The 18,040-nt window shown below is 34.8% G+C and overlaps 1 long non-coding RNA gene and 1 pseudogene across 2 annotated transcripts; one reads left to right on the top strand and one right to left on the bottom strand.

Annotated features, from left to right (window-relative positions):
- Positions 1 to 2,463: 2,463 nt before the first annotated feature.
- LOC148628198 (uncharacterized) lies at positions 2,464 to 4,231 on the bottom strand. Its single transcript, XR_015922435.1, has 2 exons — positions 2,977 to 4,231; positions 2,464 to 2,744 (listed from the first exon to the last, which is right to left on the bottom strand). It is a non-coding gene; the product is annotated as an uncharacterized LOC148628198 (long non-coding RNA).
- A 3,490-nt stretch (positions 4,232 to 7,721) lies between these two features.
- Positions 7,722 to 17,700, top strand: LOC148628199 (prostaglandin reductase 1-like; annotated as a pseudogene). The gene is made up of 9 exons (XR_015918392.1): positions 7,722 to 7,827; positions 9,024 to 9,069; positions 9,422 to 9,481; positions 9,889 to 10,050; positions 10,636 to 10,753; positions 11,235 to 11,388; positions 13,643 to 13,748; positions 14,408 to 14,562; positions 17,584 to 17,700. The product of XR_015918392.1 is annotated as a prostaglandin reductase 1-like (transcript).
- The last annotated feature ends 340 nt before the right edge of the window (positions 17,701 to 18,040 follow it).

An 18,040-nucleotide genomic window follows, 5' to 3' on the forward strand; every position in this document is an offset into this window, starting at 1 on the left:
ATCGTTATGGTGTATCCATCAGCACCATGAAAACTGATTTATTCAACGGTACATAGTTTCCCTTTCCTCGTTTGTCTGCCCCGGAGTTGACTTTTTATGAGCAACTCGGCGGGTGTTTCTAGAAAAGTAGAGGACGCTTACCCTACCGGTGCACCTGGTTCGTGCTCCCAGTTTTTAGTGGAGTCCGAGTTGCTCATTTGCTTTTGTTACTTTGTATGTATGATTTTAGTTACTTTATGTTCTTTGTTGTGTATGTCTGTTTTCCATGTCTGGTCTTTGTCCCTGGATTACTCTTTCTGAAATGGACCATCAATTGCATTGATTTTCTATATGGATATCTAATTTAATCGTGTGCTTCAAGTTCTCGCTGTAGTCTGATCTAGTTTGATTCATCGCGTATATTGTGTGAAATAAACTCGGAAAATTAAAACAAAATAACCGAAGGAAAAAAATCGCGATTTCTTAAAGCTGCATTAGCTACCAATTTGTTCAGTTCTGATTCTAATGAATTTTGCTGATTCAATGAAGTACGTTTGTAGCAATGCGATTGTAGCAATAAATGCCGATAATACCTACAGAATATATTGTAAAAACAACGTTTTTTTTCAATCAAAGAAGATCAATAACTCTGATTTCATTATTTTTCGCCATTACTTCCGAAGATTGCTGACAGGACTATCACCTGGGTTAGAAATACTTTGACCTTGGTAAAAAAAGAAAAAAAACATATCGGGTACACTGGTAGTCAAGTGTCTTCTTTACATTTCATTTCATCAATTTCTTCATTAATGTTCAAATAAATAATGAAAATTACTGTCCATTTCTACGCCATATTATATCAAAATACGTAAATTACAGAAGGACCCTTTCGTTATATTCGCAACGTTTGTGGATATCAAATAAAATTATAATGTACAGAAAAAGCACAATTTAGTAGAACTAATTTAAAGTTAAGGCATATTTCCACAGAAACAAAAAATTACAAAAAATGACAGCTAATGCGGGTTTAACTACCACACAAGTGATTAAAACGTTACTTGCATACATCTCACCCAGACAATATAAAGAACTAATACATGTACACTATATACGTCTATGAACATCGATATAAATTTCTAATTAGGCAAATTGAGTATACTATCCGAAAGCATAGAAGGATTGATCAAAAATATTAAAAAATAGTTCTGAAAAGTTTGATCACATACTTGGAAATTTGATTCCAAAACAGAACTTTGTTAATACACTTAAATTGTATGACGGCGAGTTATCAATAAGAAGGGAATTCAAATCTTATAGTCAGTGGTAGATTTGGCCAAAAATGAACAAATAGCCTGTCGGGAAATCATCTAGAACCCCTTTTCTGAATTTCTGGAACCGCACCCGCCCTTGGTTATTCTATTGGAGATAAAAAATATAACAAAATATAGAAAAATCTACTTATTTTTATTCCCATTTGACCTTTTTATTATATGAATGACTTAATTCAATTTTTAACGTACCGCTCATGAACATTATTGACGGCTAGCTTTCCATACGGACAGGTATAGGCGACTAGACTTACTTAAGTGTTTACTGAAAATAATTTCAAGCTCTAATTATTTTCGACTCAATATCTTACTCAAATGTTAATGGTACAAGGTAAGTTGCCAGCAGATTAAGGCCACCATTCGAAGATTTCTACGGTCGTCCCTGTCACTAGGTTTCTAAAGCTCCAAACTGCGGCAGACGCACTCGTAACCTCAACTTACTTAGTAAATCTTGTAGACGGATTTTAAGGTTTCCAGTTTCCATTATCGCATTGGCCGGCTCAGAGGCTGTTTGCATTCTGGGATCGTTATTTTTCATGCCGTAACTGATAGATTTTACAAGTACACGGTAAGGAATGGTAACGGACTTTTCGATATTTCTTTTTCATTTCAAGGTTACGGACTATTGGCTATCAATTTACATAAAAGTATAGAAAGAAAATATGTTTTTTTTTTCTCAAATACAATTTGTCCAACGTCCCCCTTTTTTATCGATTACATCACGGTGTAGCATTATTTGCGAGGATAGAAGTTGAATTTCTGAATCGGTTCACTGACCACTGTCTTCTTTCACACGATCTAACCTTAAACGGGGAGGCGGTTTCTTGTATGGAACTGCTTGATTGTTCACTAATTACTAATAGGCACACGTCTCATATTGCATTAAAATAGTTTTGGGCTTTGTTTATATGGGACGGGGACGGGAGTTATAACATTTTTTTCTGAGAACAAGAGCAAAAATAATCTATTTTTTCCAACAGCAGTCGGAATTATATTTTTTATTTCAAAATCTACATTGTTATGTAATGGGAAAATATTGTTTTTTTGTCCACGGCTGAGTAAAAAATAAATTGTTTTTGCTGCGAACCTTATTTGTTTAATGCAACTACATGTAGTTTGTCTTTCAAATTTCTAGTTTCAAATTAATAAGAATAACTTGAAATTGTGTATTTTATTTGCGAATGCAGTAAACATGTTTAATTCACACAAGCTTATTAATTGATTTTTTTTTATAAGACATGCGTAAAAGAATGATATATCTTTCGCTATGAATCTCAACAGAAATTTAAACACAAGGAGACGTAATATGTGGTGTTGTAAAATAAAGTCAATCTCATTTATCATAGTTAATTTGCATATTGTGTGTTGGTGAGACTTGGCAGGTTTACATGGTCATAACGATCTGACTATACTACTTCTCATCTTGTTGGTGCAAAGCTACACCAAATAACAAAATACCGCTGGTCTTATCCTGACTAAACTGATAACCCTTAACAATCTTACATACATGCACAAAATAACAATAATGATACGTCTCACGTACATACTCCTGTCTGTCAAAATTAAGGACGTTCTAAAAATACGTAGACAACGGATATAAACAAGAAAAGGCAATATATGGGATCTCTGTTAAAAGATTTTTCTCTTTTATACATATTAGATCACCCACATGAAGGTTCCACACGGCATATTGCTTGTTAAGGTATCATTTCATTTTGGTATCCTCCACATATATATAGCCAGTATCCCAAGTTCTCGAACACCTCCTACAAAGTTAGATCCACAATCAGAGAATTTCCTTACTTTTTCACAGACAGAGATAAACCTTCCTATTTACAAAAGACGAAGTAGTCATTTCCTCTATTATTCCTATGTAGATACCTCTACAAGAAAGATAGACAAGGATGACTTCCATCGCTTTGAAGATATTCTGCCTCTTCTAGTGCGTCTAGTAACAATGTCCCAAGGACAAAAGCAGTCAACCATTACATACGTGAAAGGAGGGCATGCACAAAATCTCTCCTCAGGTAGATCCGACATTTTCTAGGTCATACTTTTGCAACAGAAACGCTTACAAATCAGACATTGAGATATTACAGGATAAATTCTCCATTTGAGTCCTGTAATACAAAAACCTGAGTTTCGTACGGTTACGCTAATGTGTCGTCTCGAATGACGGCATTGTTCGTGATAATGCATTAATGACTAACTTTACAAGATGACTATCACCTGGCTTCAATATATTTCTCTTCGATTTCACATTTCGAGCGTCTCAGTCTACCTCTTACGCTCATCCATTTTTATTGATCCAATTGTACGATTTTGCTATCCTTAGCAACATATCCTTTGTTACTAAGTAAACTTTCAATTATTTCGGTTTCCTTGCGAATGTCAATTGTCCTTGTTCACTGTAATGTAATTCAAGTCCAGGCTTTACCTAAGTTCCTTGAGTTACAATCTAGGGACGGACTTCATTATCAACTTGAGGATCTGCCAGTAAGCAAGAAGAATTGGAACTTGTAATCATATAATTTGACATGAACCATTCTGATCCTTTAATCAAGGAGTCAATGGCAGTAACACAAATAACAGTCAAAAACGTAGTTCCCATATTAGCCGGAATCCTTTCGGAAGGAAAATAGTACCATTGTTGCAGTTTTGAGAAAGAATAATCAAGGGAACCAAGGTTATAGCGGTAATCAAAAGAATGTAATCTAGGGACAAAGACCAGACATGGAAAACAGATATACACAAGAACATAAAGTAACTAAAACCATACATACAAAGTTACAAAAGCATGAATGAGCATCTCAAACTCCATTAAAAACTGGGAGCATGTACCAGGTGCATCGGTAGGGTAAGCGTCCTCTGCTTTTCTAGAAATTAAGAATCTTCGCTACGCAATTGCTAACGTAGGTATAGAAGCGACGGCTAGTATTACTAATGTACCCTAATATCACCTTACTATCAGTGTTATAAAAACACAGATAAGGCGAAAGTCCCAGATGTGTAAATACTGATTCCACAACTTCACCGCTAAAACGGCTCCCCACAATTCTAATCGTGGTATGATGTGGCTCAAGATATGACTTTCCCATAACAAAACATAATGATGCTTGTCCATTGTTGTCAATAACTTTTATGTACTCGACAGCCGACACCGCCTGCTAAGAAGCGTCGCAAGACAGGTGAACTTCAACACAGCTGATTGGAAGAAAGTTTCAACAAATATTCGAGGAAATCGAAAACTATCAACAGATTTGAGAGATTCTATCCAGTTATGCCGTTTCACAGTCCGTACCTGGAGACATCAGTTCTTGCAGAAGCATTTTTCCAATTAAAGTCAAGGGAGATTAATAAAACATCGGGTCAAATATACTATTTACGGACGATAGTTTGTTTGTTTGTTTGTTGGGGTTTAACGTCCGAGCAGCAATATTTCAGCTATATTCAGACAATGAACATGAAATGGATAAAAAAATGAACATGAAATGAAAAAAAAAAGGATGGGTCACAAGGATAATAGGGTCGACAAATTTTGATTGCCACTGGATCAAGGGGAAGTGGGTAAGGTCGGGCAATTTAGCCTCATGTGGCGGAGCGCAAAGGTTCCTACTCCTATCGAATACCACAGCAGGGTTCTTTAACGTGCGAGGAACGCGGCATTTTTCCCAACACGGTGCACCACTATGGTTTGCGGTCAGGTTTTCCGTATTATAGCCTGACAACCCCAGCATGTAACACGCCAGGGGTACCCCATTCCACCACCTGGGGCACACATCCCAGTTGCTCTGTGGGCAGAGCGCCTAGCCCCCGGCTAGGTTTCTGAGCACTATGTAGTCGCCTTTTACGACAAGCTTAGCGCTGCTGCAGGCCTATTCTTTTAACACCCGGACCTGCACGGGCCACGATAGAACCACGTCGAGTAAAGGTTCGTCAGAAATATCTAAAGCTACGTTGAAGCGGAAGTATATCAGACGACCGATTTAAATCCTTAAGATTCTTTTCCATATTACTACTGTCAAAGGACTTCATCACTTTTACATTATTCGAAACGATCTTGTGTAAACGGATCATACCATAGCCCCTAAGAGCTTTCTGCGTTCGCTTTAGTTCTGGCGTAGTTCTTATGAGTAAATGATCACTCTGTTCCTTGATTTCTATTTGATTCGTACATAAAGAGAAAGTGGTAGACTGTCCCGACTCCATAATATTAGTTCCATGTACATTCATCGTTTTTGGAGGATGAACGTTTCCCAAACACACCTCGCCAAAAACAATCCATCCGAGAGATAGTTTTTGTGCAAATGGGTTTGATTTATTTCCAAGTATTTGCTCGTGAACATGGTGGACTTCCAGTAAGTCTCGTCCTATGAGAAGGATCAGTTTAACATTCAGATCTTATCTAGGTAAGTATTCAGCATTTACATTAAGGTGAGAATGTTGTATAGCAACATCAGGTGTAGCTATCTCAAGATACTCACACGGAATCGAATCGCATTCAATAATTCGAGGTAAATTTATAGTTGTGTTTCAATCCGCAGATCGGACATACAACTGGGTTGAATGTCTCCCCGCCATAGAGACACTACCTGAACAAGTTGACATGACTACTTTTGTAACTTGACCATTAATTCTAAGTTTATCAGATTAGGTGTAGCCAGTGTCTGATTACTTTGATCGTCAATTAGAGCAAAAGCACGAACTACGTTATTTGGATCATTTTCACTATACACATCCACAAGAACAGTTTTCCCCATGATCTACCAATTAACATGTTTCCACATATCGTAGAACATCTCGCAATAATGATCTCTTCAGACGGCAAATTAGAATTGTCATGATTTACAGTGCGGGACGGCTCCTTTTCATCAGAATTGTCGGTCAGTTCTTTTATTTTGTTGCCGTTGTTTGTTTATGTGTTAAGCTGTGGCATGAGTTGAACTATCGCAATAATAAAATTTAAGCGTCATTTAGCAATCCTTCGCAACATGGCTATCTGACAGACAACAACGAAAACAAATATCTTTGCCTTTCAAAAACTTTCTACGATCACGAATCGGTCTCCGTTTAAAAGCCTCACAGTAATTCAAATTGTGATGCGCTGACTTGTGAATTGGATATCGTACCATATTATCATTGTTCTCGAGTTTCTCAGATTCGACTTTTCCTTCTTATTTAACAACATCGACTTTCCTTGCGAAAACGGTGTGCTTTTGTTTTGTCGGTGCATGTGACAATTGTATAGGTTTCCGAAAGGCTGGGACATTTCTGATCTCACATATATCTCTTATGAAAGCCATAAAAACAGGAAACGGCGGAAACCTTTCCTATATGAGAGCTACTCCACGTGGTGGAGCATGTGCATTTGCAGAACGGATACTTTTGTCGAATTGTGACGATTTCAGCCATAGCCATTTCACAAAAAAATCCATTTCCTCGAACGGAGTAACCTGCAGATCTCTGATGATACCTTGGAAAGACACTCTCCAAGAAGGATAAATCTCTGGTTTATCCAGAGGTAAAAGGTAAGTTTTGACATGTCGGCGCACTGACACTCGTCGATAGAACATTGACATAAGGAGGTCCAAAAGATAAGTATTGTGACGAAGAAATAGGCTGATTGACATGTACACTGTGACGAAGAAATAGGCTGATTGACATGTACACTGTGACGGAGAAATAGGCTGATTGACATGTACACTACGTTTAATGGTCCTAGTTGGAATAATTACGAGAGACTGAACAACAGGTACTTTCTGTCTAGGCACTGACGATGACGCTACCAAGAGGTATCACAATTAAGTTGTAACGTAGAACAATTATTTTCGACCATTATTTTTTCCTTTTTCTGTGAAGGGACATTCCTTACGCAGTCCGTACATCGCTAGAGATCTTAGCAGAAAGTTTACCCCAATGAGATGTAATATGATATATGGGGTGTTGTAAAGTAAAATAAAGTTAATCTCTTGTTACATTATTTATCATCAAAATGTATGTTGATGAAACTTGACAGGTTTATATGGTCATAACGACCTGCCTAAACTACTACTAATCTTGTCAGTGAAAAGTACAACAAATAACAAGATCGGATTAACGAAAATGAGAGCCGACACAATATATTTTATCAAAAAATAACATGTATTTGTACATAATTCTGAAAAGCAAGATTTGTGTAAAGAATGTTCATACAAAAATGTATTGTGCTTCTTTTAAATACAACATGTACTTACACATGTTTCTGAAAACCAAGTTTTGTGTACTTTATATATATATAAAAATGTATCATGACTTCTAGGCGGGAACAGGGGTTTTCTATTTTGACCGAATTGGTGTTATCTATATATCGTAGATAACTTGGATATGATTCAGGACGAAGCCCGAATTTAACAAATCATCCAGAGGCTAGCAAAAATGGTGAAAGCAAAAGTTTGAAAAGTTGCTAAACGTTTTGATGGTGATCCAAAAGATGGTGATTTGGAACTTTTGGAAGAAGACTTACCATCGCTGCAAGATGGTGGTATGTTGAATTAGTTCTGTTTTTTTTTCAGTGTTAAATAATATAAACATGCAAAAAATCAAGTTTATAATAAGGTTTGTCTGAAAATTTAAAACATTTTTTTTCGTTTTTATTTTGAAATGCTCTTTCTATGGCTCTTTTTACACTTTTTCTCCTATTAAGTTATTTGTAAAAAGAAACAGAACCAAATTAAGTTTTTATTGAAATAATTTCTTATTATCAAGATCGCTCATTGGCTCTATTGACTGACCATATATGGTCCTGATGATTTAAATCAAGTTCCACTTAAACTTCTTTTATTCGAAAAGCTATAATTATGATAGCTTGCTACGAGAACATATGTCGGACAAGACGTTTTACTGGTTTGCACGAGAGCGCCGGTCTCTATCAGATCTACTCGTCCTTTCTCGTTATGCACAAGTTCTGTGTCAGTGTGGAGGATATGGCCAAGTAGCATCAATTGCAACGGTCATTTGAACTAAATTTTACAGGTTTCACACTCGATCTTAAATGAATATGAGGTCATAATAAAGGTTTATACTCACAGTATTATATGTTGACCGTATATCTCATTATTATTCCCCCCCCCTCAACGAAGTGGAGAACATATTGTATTTACTCGTCTTCTTCTTCTTATTATTATTATTAATATTTCGTCTAATGCCCGTCTTGTCCACAGAAGTCCTCAGAAACTACTGAACATTTTTTAAACCAAACTTGGCCCATTAATAGACCACCATACACCATATGTAGTTTATCTCAAAGGTACTGGAATTTTAATCATGGCCGCCATATCAAAATAGCTGCCACCAAACATTTAAAATATTCGTTCAAAAACACGAAAAAATCGTAGAAGGTTGATACTGGTTTACAAATAAGACAACACAAGGGCTGTGTTAAAATTTAAAAAATGGCCGCTATTTCAAGATAGTCACCACTCAAAAATTCAAAATCATGAGGCAAGCGAAAAAAATCATGCCGCCATAGAAACTGATTTGAATGCTCCTATGACAATAAAGAAGCTGGGAGAATATCCTGTTACGCTGTGCGTAACAATTGTATTTAGTACTTTCCTTTCTGCATGGGTAGCTTTGAGGTAATTTGTGTTATTTATGATATTTTGTTCATTTTTTTTGGTCTTTTATTTGTTTCCGAATAAAAGACGATCCGTTATTGTTTCTATTTCTTTTTTCCAGAGATGCTTGTTGAGTCACTTTATTTGACAGTGGATCCCTATATGAGGTATACATTTATGACCATGTTTAAACGGTTCTCTGAAGTCACTTTCAAGTAAGCTAAGCATGGAATCAGAAAGATGAAATAATGAAATCAACAAAACTTTAAAATTTAATACGAAGAACGCGTAGGTATAAAATGAAGTAATGTCATACTATTCTATCTCTCGCTAAATGAAAATTGTTGCGATATCGATAATTAATTCATCTTTTACAACAACTGTACTTATAAACGATCGTAGAAACTGATTAGTACGAATCTCAACCGCTCATTTCCTTAGTATTTTAATATTTAAATTTTGTTGTATTTTTTTTTAATTCTGAACTAAAAGTAACGAAGTTAAATTTGGTATTTTCAGAGTGAATGCAGAGACAGGCGTTCAAGTCGGTGGTACTATGATTGGGGAACAAATTGGAAAGTTAGTACAATATTAAAAATTTGGATAGTACACAGTACATACAATGTAATATACATGTACATAGTATTTGGTCGAACCTGCGAGATACATAGACAGTCTACATATTCAATTTCGTATAATTGCCAGCAAAATATATCAGATCACACATATATCTGTATTCATGCATTGTTTAGTGACTTTTACTTTGATCACACTAATTACAGCTCACATGAGAGCTTTGAGCTTCTCACATGAGAACATCAAATTTGAAGAGGAGGATCTAGAAATTTATGCTAAGATCGAGGCATCATTTTTTAATTTTTGCCCAAGAAAAGATCCAACAAAAAGGTTGAGTTCCAACCGGACCCTTAATGGGTCCGCTACTGATATTCGAATGAATGCTTATCACAAAGAATTTTATTTTGCAGAGTGTTGGAGAGCAAAGGCAAAGACCATCCCATAGGCTCTTTCGGTAAAAGCTTTTCAGGTTGGAGAAGTCGTACCATTGTTAAGGCCCGTGGTGCTCGAAAGATGCCTAATCTAGGGGACCTTCCCTTGTCCACGGCTCTTGGATTCATGGGGATTCCAGGGTATAATTGTATTCTTTCGAATAGACGAATCATTTTTTTTTGTTCTCTGAATTAACGGTTTTTTTCTCTCACCTTTTTGATAATTCATTGATTTAATTATCATCTTACCAGTTGAACATGTGTTTGTGTAGCATTACTTTAATATATTTTTTCTAAGGAGGAAATTTTATAACATACCATCAGAATATTCATAATCAGGGGATAAGATCTTAAAACATACCTAATACCTACCAACACAAATTAACCAAAGACAAATACAGAACCTCGGGGAGTATGGACCACGTCCATCGGTATGGTAAACAACGGTATGTTACTTTTCCAGAAGAAACATCTTATGCATGTATGATGCCAAATCCGGCATAAAACAAAAAGGCAAAAATATGAAATTGTGAACAAATCTGTTCTGACTTATGGAGCCGACCAAAAAACTGTTTAAGTGATATCTTTAGTCTTTAGTGACATCTTGTGTTAGCAAGGACACGTATAGCCTGGATGTTATTACGTTCATAATAACACACATGAACTGATAATGTAAAAACGAACCGAGTCTTACCATCCTAAGTTTTAAATGCTCTTCTATTTCAGAATGACAGCATATTTTGTCTTCCTTGAGATTTGTAAACCAAAAGAAGGGGAAGTGGTTGTAGTCGGTGGCGCTGCTGGTGCTGTTGGAAGCCTGGTTGGACAAATAGCAAAAATCAAGGTATAGATATGTTTTATAACTGATTTAGATTTTAACATTGGTATTGTTTTCAAATTTTTCCATGTTACCTTTTAAGTATAAATCTTAAAAAGTATCATAGGCTATAAAATTGATAAAAAAAATATTTCAGCTATTGTAAAACCCATCAAATAAACGATGCTTTTTCAGTCTACATATGCTATATTATTACATCACGATAGTTATTTCTGTATTCTGATCTGCACTTTTGAAAACAATCAAAACATTTTTCTCTCATTAAAATCAACCAAATCAAAACAAAATCAAGAACGATAACTCTTGCTAAGTGCCTATTTCATGTACAATCTGTATGATTTTGATCTCAAAAGCGCAACAACAAAATACTAAGACATGATATGTGATCACTAATTGTGAACAAAAATTAAAAATAAATTTGGTGGGTTTTTGACATGCATGAATCACCTCCTGTCTGATCTGCTATTTACATGATTTTTTCTTAAAGGGTTGCAAGGTGATTGGTTTCGCTGGAGATGACAAAAAAATGTAAATGGATTAAAGAACTAGGCTTTGATTATGCTTACAATTACAAGAAGGTGAAAGTAGACGATGCTTTAAAGGAAGCTGCTCCCGATGGTGTTGACTGTTATTTTGACAATGTATGTATAATTGTCAGAATCAAGAGTAAAAATTGATTTAAACTACCATTCCTTATACACATTTGATTAAATTAAACACATTATTTTAAACCTAATTAGTGGCAACACTAGTTATGCTTTTCTTGCCTAGCTAATGATTGTAGCATATATTTAAATAAAATATACGGTTTTTTTTGTATATGCATCTGTGCTTATGATAACATTATCGCTTACCTTTTGAAATTCCCTTTATAACACAAGTTATACTATTTGGAACACATTTAACGAATATCGTTAAAATATACATTATAATCAATGTGAAAATATGTATCACATGTCGTATCAACATGAGATGTCCAATTGGGTTGATATAAGGGTGTCCGGATGATCAAATGGCATGTAATTCCAGTTTTGACAGATAAAATTCAGTATATAAACTACACTCTAACGAGGAAGGGTTATATTTGATGTACTAAATGATGAAATATAATATACCGATTAGTTCTCTTAGGGTTTAGAGATAGCATGTCAGTAACTGTAAGTCGTCCTTGGTTTATTTTGTTAATAGATTTATGCTTGGGTTGCTATGTACCACAATTTTTCATTGGACTGAAACCGCTTTAGAATTCAGTTTTATTATATGTTATTGTGTACTTTTGTTGTCTATATTTACTAGAGACAGGGGAGTGTTGGGACCCATGCCCAACAAACAAATTCAACCCTATTGCATGTTTTACGCCTATGCAAAATCGGGAACCTCCAATCAGTATTAATCTTGTTTTATTTGGAATTTTAGTTTTATATGTGAAGGGTATAATGACTGTGATAATCATTTCGTTGATAAGGTATATTTGTCATTTAAGTGGTCATGAAGTTGAAAGCAAGCTCCGAATGTGAGAAATTCCTCACCATTTATTGAAGATCCATAGACTGACTTTTGATTTTTTTTCTTTTACTCTGGTAGGGTTGTTGTCTTGTTAACATATTCTCCATTGCCCATTTCTTCTTTGTTATTTCTATTTCTGTCTAGTATTTTCTTAGTTGGACAGCTCCTTTTTTTATTTTAAAAATAATTTTATTCTTATACGATTGTTAATAATTAAAAGTAGTATTGTTTATAGGTATGTTTCTGTTTCAATAGGAAGATTAAACTCTTGACATAATACACAAAACAGCCATAACACTACACTGTAGGTTATTAAAATCACTACGTAAAAACTATGATTACATTATATTTAGGGATTCTTTTTTTTTGTGCTAGAGTTATGTCCCTTTCCCCGTGTTGCGTTAGGTAAAAATAACGATAAAACAGCGTTCGGTATCGAATTTTCAGTTGTTATTCGTGTTGTTCGTGATTGATACATATTATATCCTTATATAATGTTGATTAACTAACACAAGACCATGCCAGATAAACTTAATACACTGTCTGTCATGTCCGTAACCAATTATAACGTGAAATTAATTATTCCTCCAGCCCAATAAATGTGCCTTTGTAAAATTATGTGGTTCAGATGAAATAGATACTTTTAAATAATAGAAATAACTTATTTTTAAAGGTATATTATTAAATGAAAGCAGCTAGTTTATTAATAAAATGTGAGGCTCGAATTACAAGATTAAGGTTTGGAATAAATATAAGAAGTTTAATATTAATATTGTGTCAAAGATACACTTAGAATGTATTTTTTATTTCATCAATTTCTGACCAATATTTCAAAATCTAATATAAAATTCGTGTATGGTCCATAACAAGATCTGCTATGTATTAGGCACTCTGTCCCTTTCCTTCATGTGCAATTTAACACAAGGAAAATTTTAATATTTGTTTGAATAGTTCATTTCTGAGGGAAACTTTCATACAAATCATAATTGATACCAAACTGTCACACGAAGAGCAGATTATTTCTAAAACATCACAGGCTATTCAACATACCCTTGAAATATATAGGATGTGTTATACTCAGGCCTATTCCTTAATTAATAGTTTTAATGCTCCACCGGGGTATTATATAATACCTTCCGAAAAGTTGTGTGTCCGTCCATCTGTCCACCCCACGGTTTATGAATGATAACTTGAGTGTTAATTAACTCATTTTAAACTTTATACAGTTGTTAAATACCATTATATACAAATTGAGTTCAATTTTCATTCAGCAAGATCCAAATGTTACTTCCGAGCGAAGCTGTCTTGAACATTTTGCTATCCCCTTTGTCACCATTACGTGGCGGGTATCACTTATTGTTCCATTAATGCACTATTTTTTACACTTAGCTTGGTGGTGAATTTACTTTGACAGTATTACAAAATATGAAGCTGTTCGGTCGAATATCTGTATGTGGACAAATTTCCCAGTATAATGCAAAGGAAAAACTGAAAGGTACGTTGTAACATAATCATCCGGGACGAGGGCGAATAAGTTGTGGATATAATTATAGTACGGTTTGGATGGTGACGTGTTGTAACCTTACCTGGCTCGGAACTCTTCTAACATAATGATAATAAAGCTTTAAGCTATTGGAAGTAGATGAAGCATTTGTGTTTTGTCTTTTATTTAGAAATATAAAATGCATTTAACATGACAATGTGCTTGAAACACAATATTTTAATGTATACACATGATCAAGAAAAAGACTTTACTTTTAACAGTAATACAAGAGTTCATAGGTCGAGCAAGAGTGGACGAGAATTTGACTCTTTTCTTTGGCATCCACAAACCACCAATATAGGAATTGGTCACCATAATCATAACAAACATATTCCAAGCCTGTGTTTACACTAAAAGTAATCGAGGTTTTCTTGTGGGTTTGTACCTGGCTTTTATTTTATTGAAGATCCTTAACACCTCTAATTTACATACAATTTCATTTCTTATTGCTAATACATTGTTACATTCATTCATTGATTCATTCATGCATTCATTCTGCGAAGCATTTGCTTAGAAAGCAGCAGAATATTTTTTCCTAGTTTTCTGTTTTATCTTTCTGTCTATGTGTAACCATTTTCCCCTTAACTCTGTACTTTTATTTTACTGATCAGCTGACGTACCGTTCCCAATGATACTGTTTAAGCAACTTCTTGTACAGGGTTTTATTGTAATGAGATGGTACAATATCTGGGAGCAAAGTGAAAAAGACATGGCACAGTGGATAATAGAGGTAACCAGTACTGATAGTTACCGATTTTTTCAGATGGTACAAATCGGGAAGACCCTATAATTTTTTTCCTTCCGTAATACATTTCCCTCAGTAAATAATCTAAAATTCTTAATCCAACTGCGACTCAAAATGTACGAACTAGTGACTTGTGATTAAATCTGAACGAAATTTATTCCTAATAAATTTGGTGCGAAATATCTTACTTAAAATTGCGTCACAATCTGAAAGAGAACTACTGATACATATAATGATGTTTGGAAGTAATGTGACATATATCAAATTTCGTAGGCTTATATTCCTACACGTATAATATTTCATTATACCTCCACAAAGGAAGTTAACATATAGGTTTACAACCCTATTGACAATGTATGAGTTTGCCTGTCAATTCGTTCTTCTGTATACACAAGCATGTATCTTATATGTGCAAAGCCCCCTAAACCACTAAAAAGGCTTTCGATATAAGATCATAAGATGGTCATGCATTATACGTAGACGTGCACAAAGGAACACAACGGGGTCGCAAATGAGAAATAATCAAATTTTAATCTACATGTTAAAATCTCGTATAAACACCTAAACCGTTAAAGTGAATTTGATAAAATTTTATAGGATTGGCCCATCTTATGCAGATTTGCATGAAGGAAAACAGTTACTGTATAGTATTGTCCTGTGCCTCCGAAGGGAAATAACATACACCAACATACAATTCATTTTGTACTTTTGAAATGGCAAAGTTATTTGTTGACGGGTTTATCTAATAATATACTTTGCAGATTTTCTCACATTTTATCTAATAATTGCAAAACATTGTCTGGCATTTTACAACGTGACTGGCAAAATCAATTAGTTTGCCCTATATTTAAAAGGAGGGATACCTAGGGTAAGGGACACAACTCTTACAAATCATATTAACGTTTGTATTCAGCATTTCACATCAATGTCATGTAAGCATCAAAGAAACTTGGACTGATTTAATTCTATGTCAAGTGAAGGCTTGATAGGTTTTGGTGAAATTGAATATGATACCAGCATATCACTGATTTCAAGAGTTTTGTCCCCTATCCTAGGTTTAGCTCCTTAAATGTACCGTTAGGTGCGGAATCACACAAAATATCATTAAATATGGGGACAAATGATTGGCAGTATAACGTTTCTATATATATATATATATATATATATATTGGTGAAGTTTTGTGAGTTTTATGCTCATATAATTTTATGAGTTTTATGCTGAGGAAGGATATCAGTTATCCGAAATATTCAATTTAAATTTTACCATCTTCTGGTGATGTTAAACATATCTAGACGTTTATTTAATTTATTGTTATGTTTCGCATCGTTTTTAACGATCCATCACCCCGTAAGAGTAGTTGTTGACTACTATTTAGACGATTAATTATATGTATATATATATAAAGGTCTGAAAAATTCCCACCGATGTTAGAACTTTCTAATTTGCGATGCAAATTTTTGGTCGTTCCCTCCGCGGGACTGGAACTCTTACCACTGTGACATCTATGGCAACACCGCCTGCACCCAAGTCCAGCGCCCTAGACCACTCGGTCAGCTAGGCTATATTAAAATATAGCTTTCGTTGGCCGGGTCATTCCTCCTCGTAGGATTAATCTAGGGCTGTAACTTAGTACACAATATATAAATATATACAAATATAACAAAGTTGTCAAAGTTTGATGTACAAAATTTTATAAGTTTTATGCTGAATCAATTGAATATCAATTATCCGAAATATCCAATGTGAATTTTATCATCTGGTAATGTTAAACATATTTAGACGTACATATATATACTAAGTCCAGCGCCTTGAACCACTCGGCCAGCTAGGCTATATAGAAAAATAGCTTTCGCTAACTGTCCCGTACTACCATACATCGTGTACTAAGTTAGAGCCCTAGATTATTCCTACGAGGAGGAATGACCTGGCCAGCGAAAGCTATATTTTTATATAGCCTAGTTGGCCGAGTGGTCCAAGGCGGTTTTTCCATAGATGTCACAGCGGTACGAGTTCCAGTCCCGCGGAGGGAACGACCAAAAATTTGCATCGCAAATTTGACAGGTCTAACATCGTTGGGAATTTTTCAGACCCTTCTATAAGTTTACGTTATCTGCCCTATATCAATTTGTTCCGATGGAGCAGTGTAGCGAATAGAGTCGTCACATTCTGAGACGTTTGTATATATATATTTATTTATTCTCATAAATCAATTGATATAGAGAATATAAACAAATACAATTTGAGACAGAATAAAAATAGGCACACGCACTTATTTTTTTTAATAAAGATGTAGACGCTTACCTCACCAGTATACCTGATCTAGTTGCTCATGGTCGCATTAGTTTATTGAATTTGAGTGTTCTGTGCGTCTTCTTTGTCAGTCGTTTGTTGTTTCTATACTAGTTGGGACCACAGGTTCATGAGGTCGGGATTTTCTTCTTTTGTTTAGGAGAACAAAAACAAATACGAAATCATGTGTTATAAGAGCAAATAATGCACTTATACTGCCCATACGAAGTTTTCTGATGTATGGGGTTGGACTGGCATATAGGACCAGAAAAAAAAAATCCCGACCCCAAGAACCTGTGGTTGGGAGTAATGTTCTAAATACTATGGATTAGCTGATTTCACCTTAAGCAATTTTTTCGGTTATATTTTGTTGTCACATTCAAAACTCTGTTCCTATATCATACAGTCCTTGAACCGATCCGCGCAACAATTTGACAGACCGATGACCGTTGACTGATTGATCACTGACCGATCGATGACCGGTGACCGATCTGATCGCAGTTTTGTTATGTAAAATGACGTAAGACGTGTTTGAAAGAAAATATATGTAAAATAAAAGTATAAATTGATGTTTAAATCTATTACATTATGTAAATATGTGTAAAATTGACAAAGAAAACAATAAAAACCGTAAATACAGTGACCGCTCTGTGGTTTGACGGATCGATGACTGATCGGTGATCGATGACCGATCGCAATTTTTGTTGCACGGATCGGTTCAGATACTGTACTAAAAAATCTCTTTAATCTAGGGAAAGATAAAATACAGAGAGACAGTTACAGAAGGATTTGAGAACATGTATACGGCGTTCAGAGGACTGTTTAAAGGATCTAATACAGGCAATTATCAAGTGTTGATCATGTTGTAATGCGTGGCAGATTTATTTAAATTAAATCCGTCTGTGTTATACTTATATTATGTAACGTATTTCTATTCTTATAAAGCAATCAAACGATTTTTTTTCTTTTTTTGGGATTATATTTAAACATAAAACTCTATTTATATGTACATGTAAATGGGTTTATTTTTCAATATTTACAACATATCTCCTTATAAAAAAGATATAAAATCTAAGAATATAGATAACCCCTTCAACCGCAATAAAAATGCAAGGTGTATAAAAAACGATTGATTTATATGTTTATTTTTGACCTAATATTTAAGGGGGATGTTTGAAGCCTTATAAAACTAGTTAGCGCCTCCGTTCA

Source organism: Perna viridis, chromosome 1 (assembly GCF_037379345.1).
Source record: "Perna viridis isolate PV_CMFRI_1.1 ecotype Kerala chromosome 1, ASM3737934v1, whole genome shotgun sequence".
NCBI lineage: Eukaryota > Metazoa > Mollusca > Bivalvia > Mytilida > Mytilidae > Perna > Perna viridis.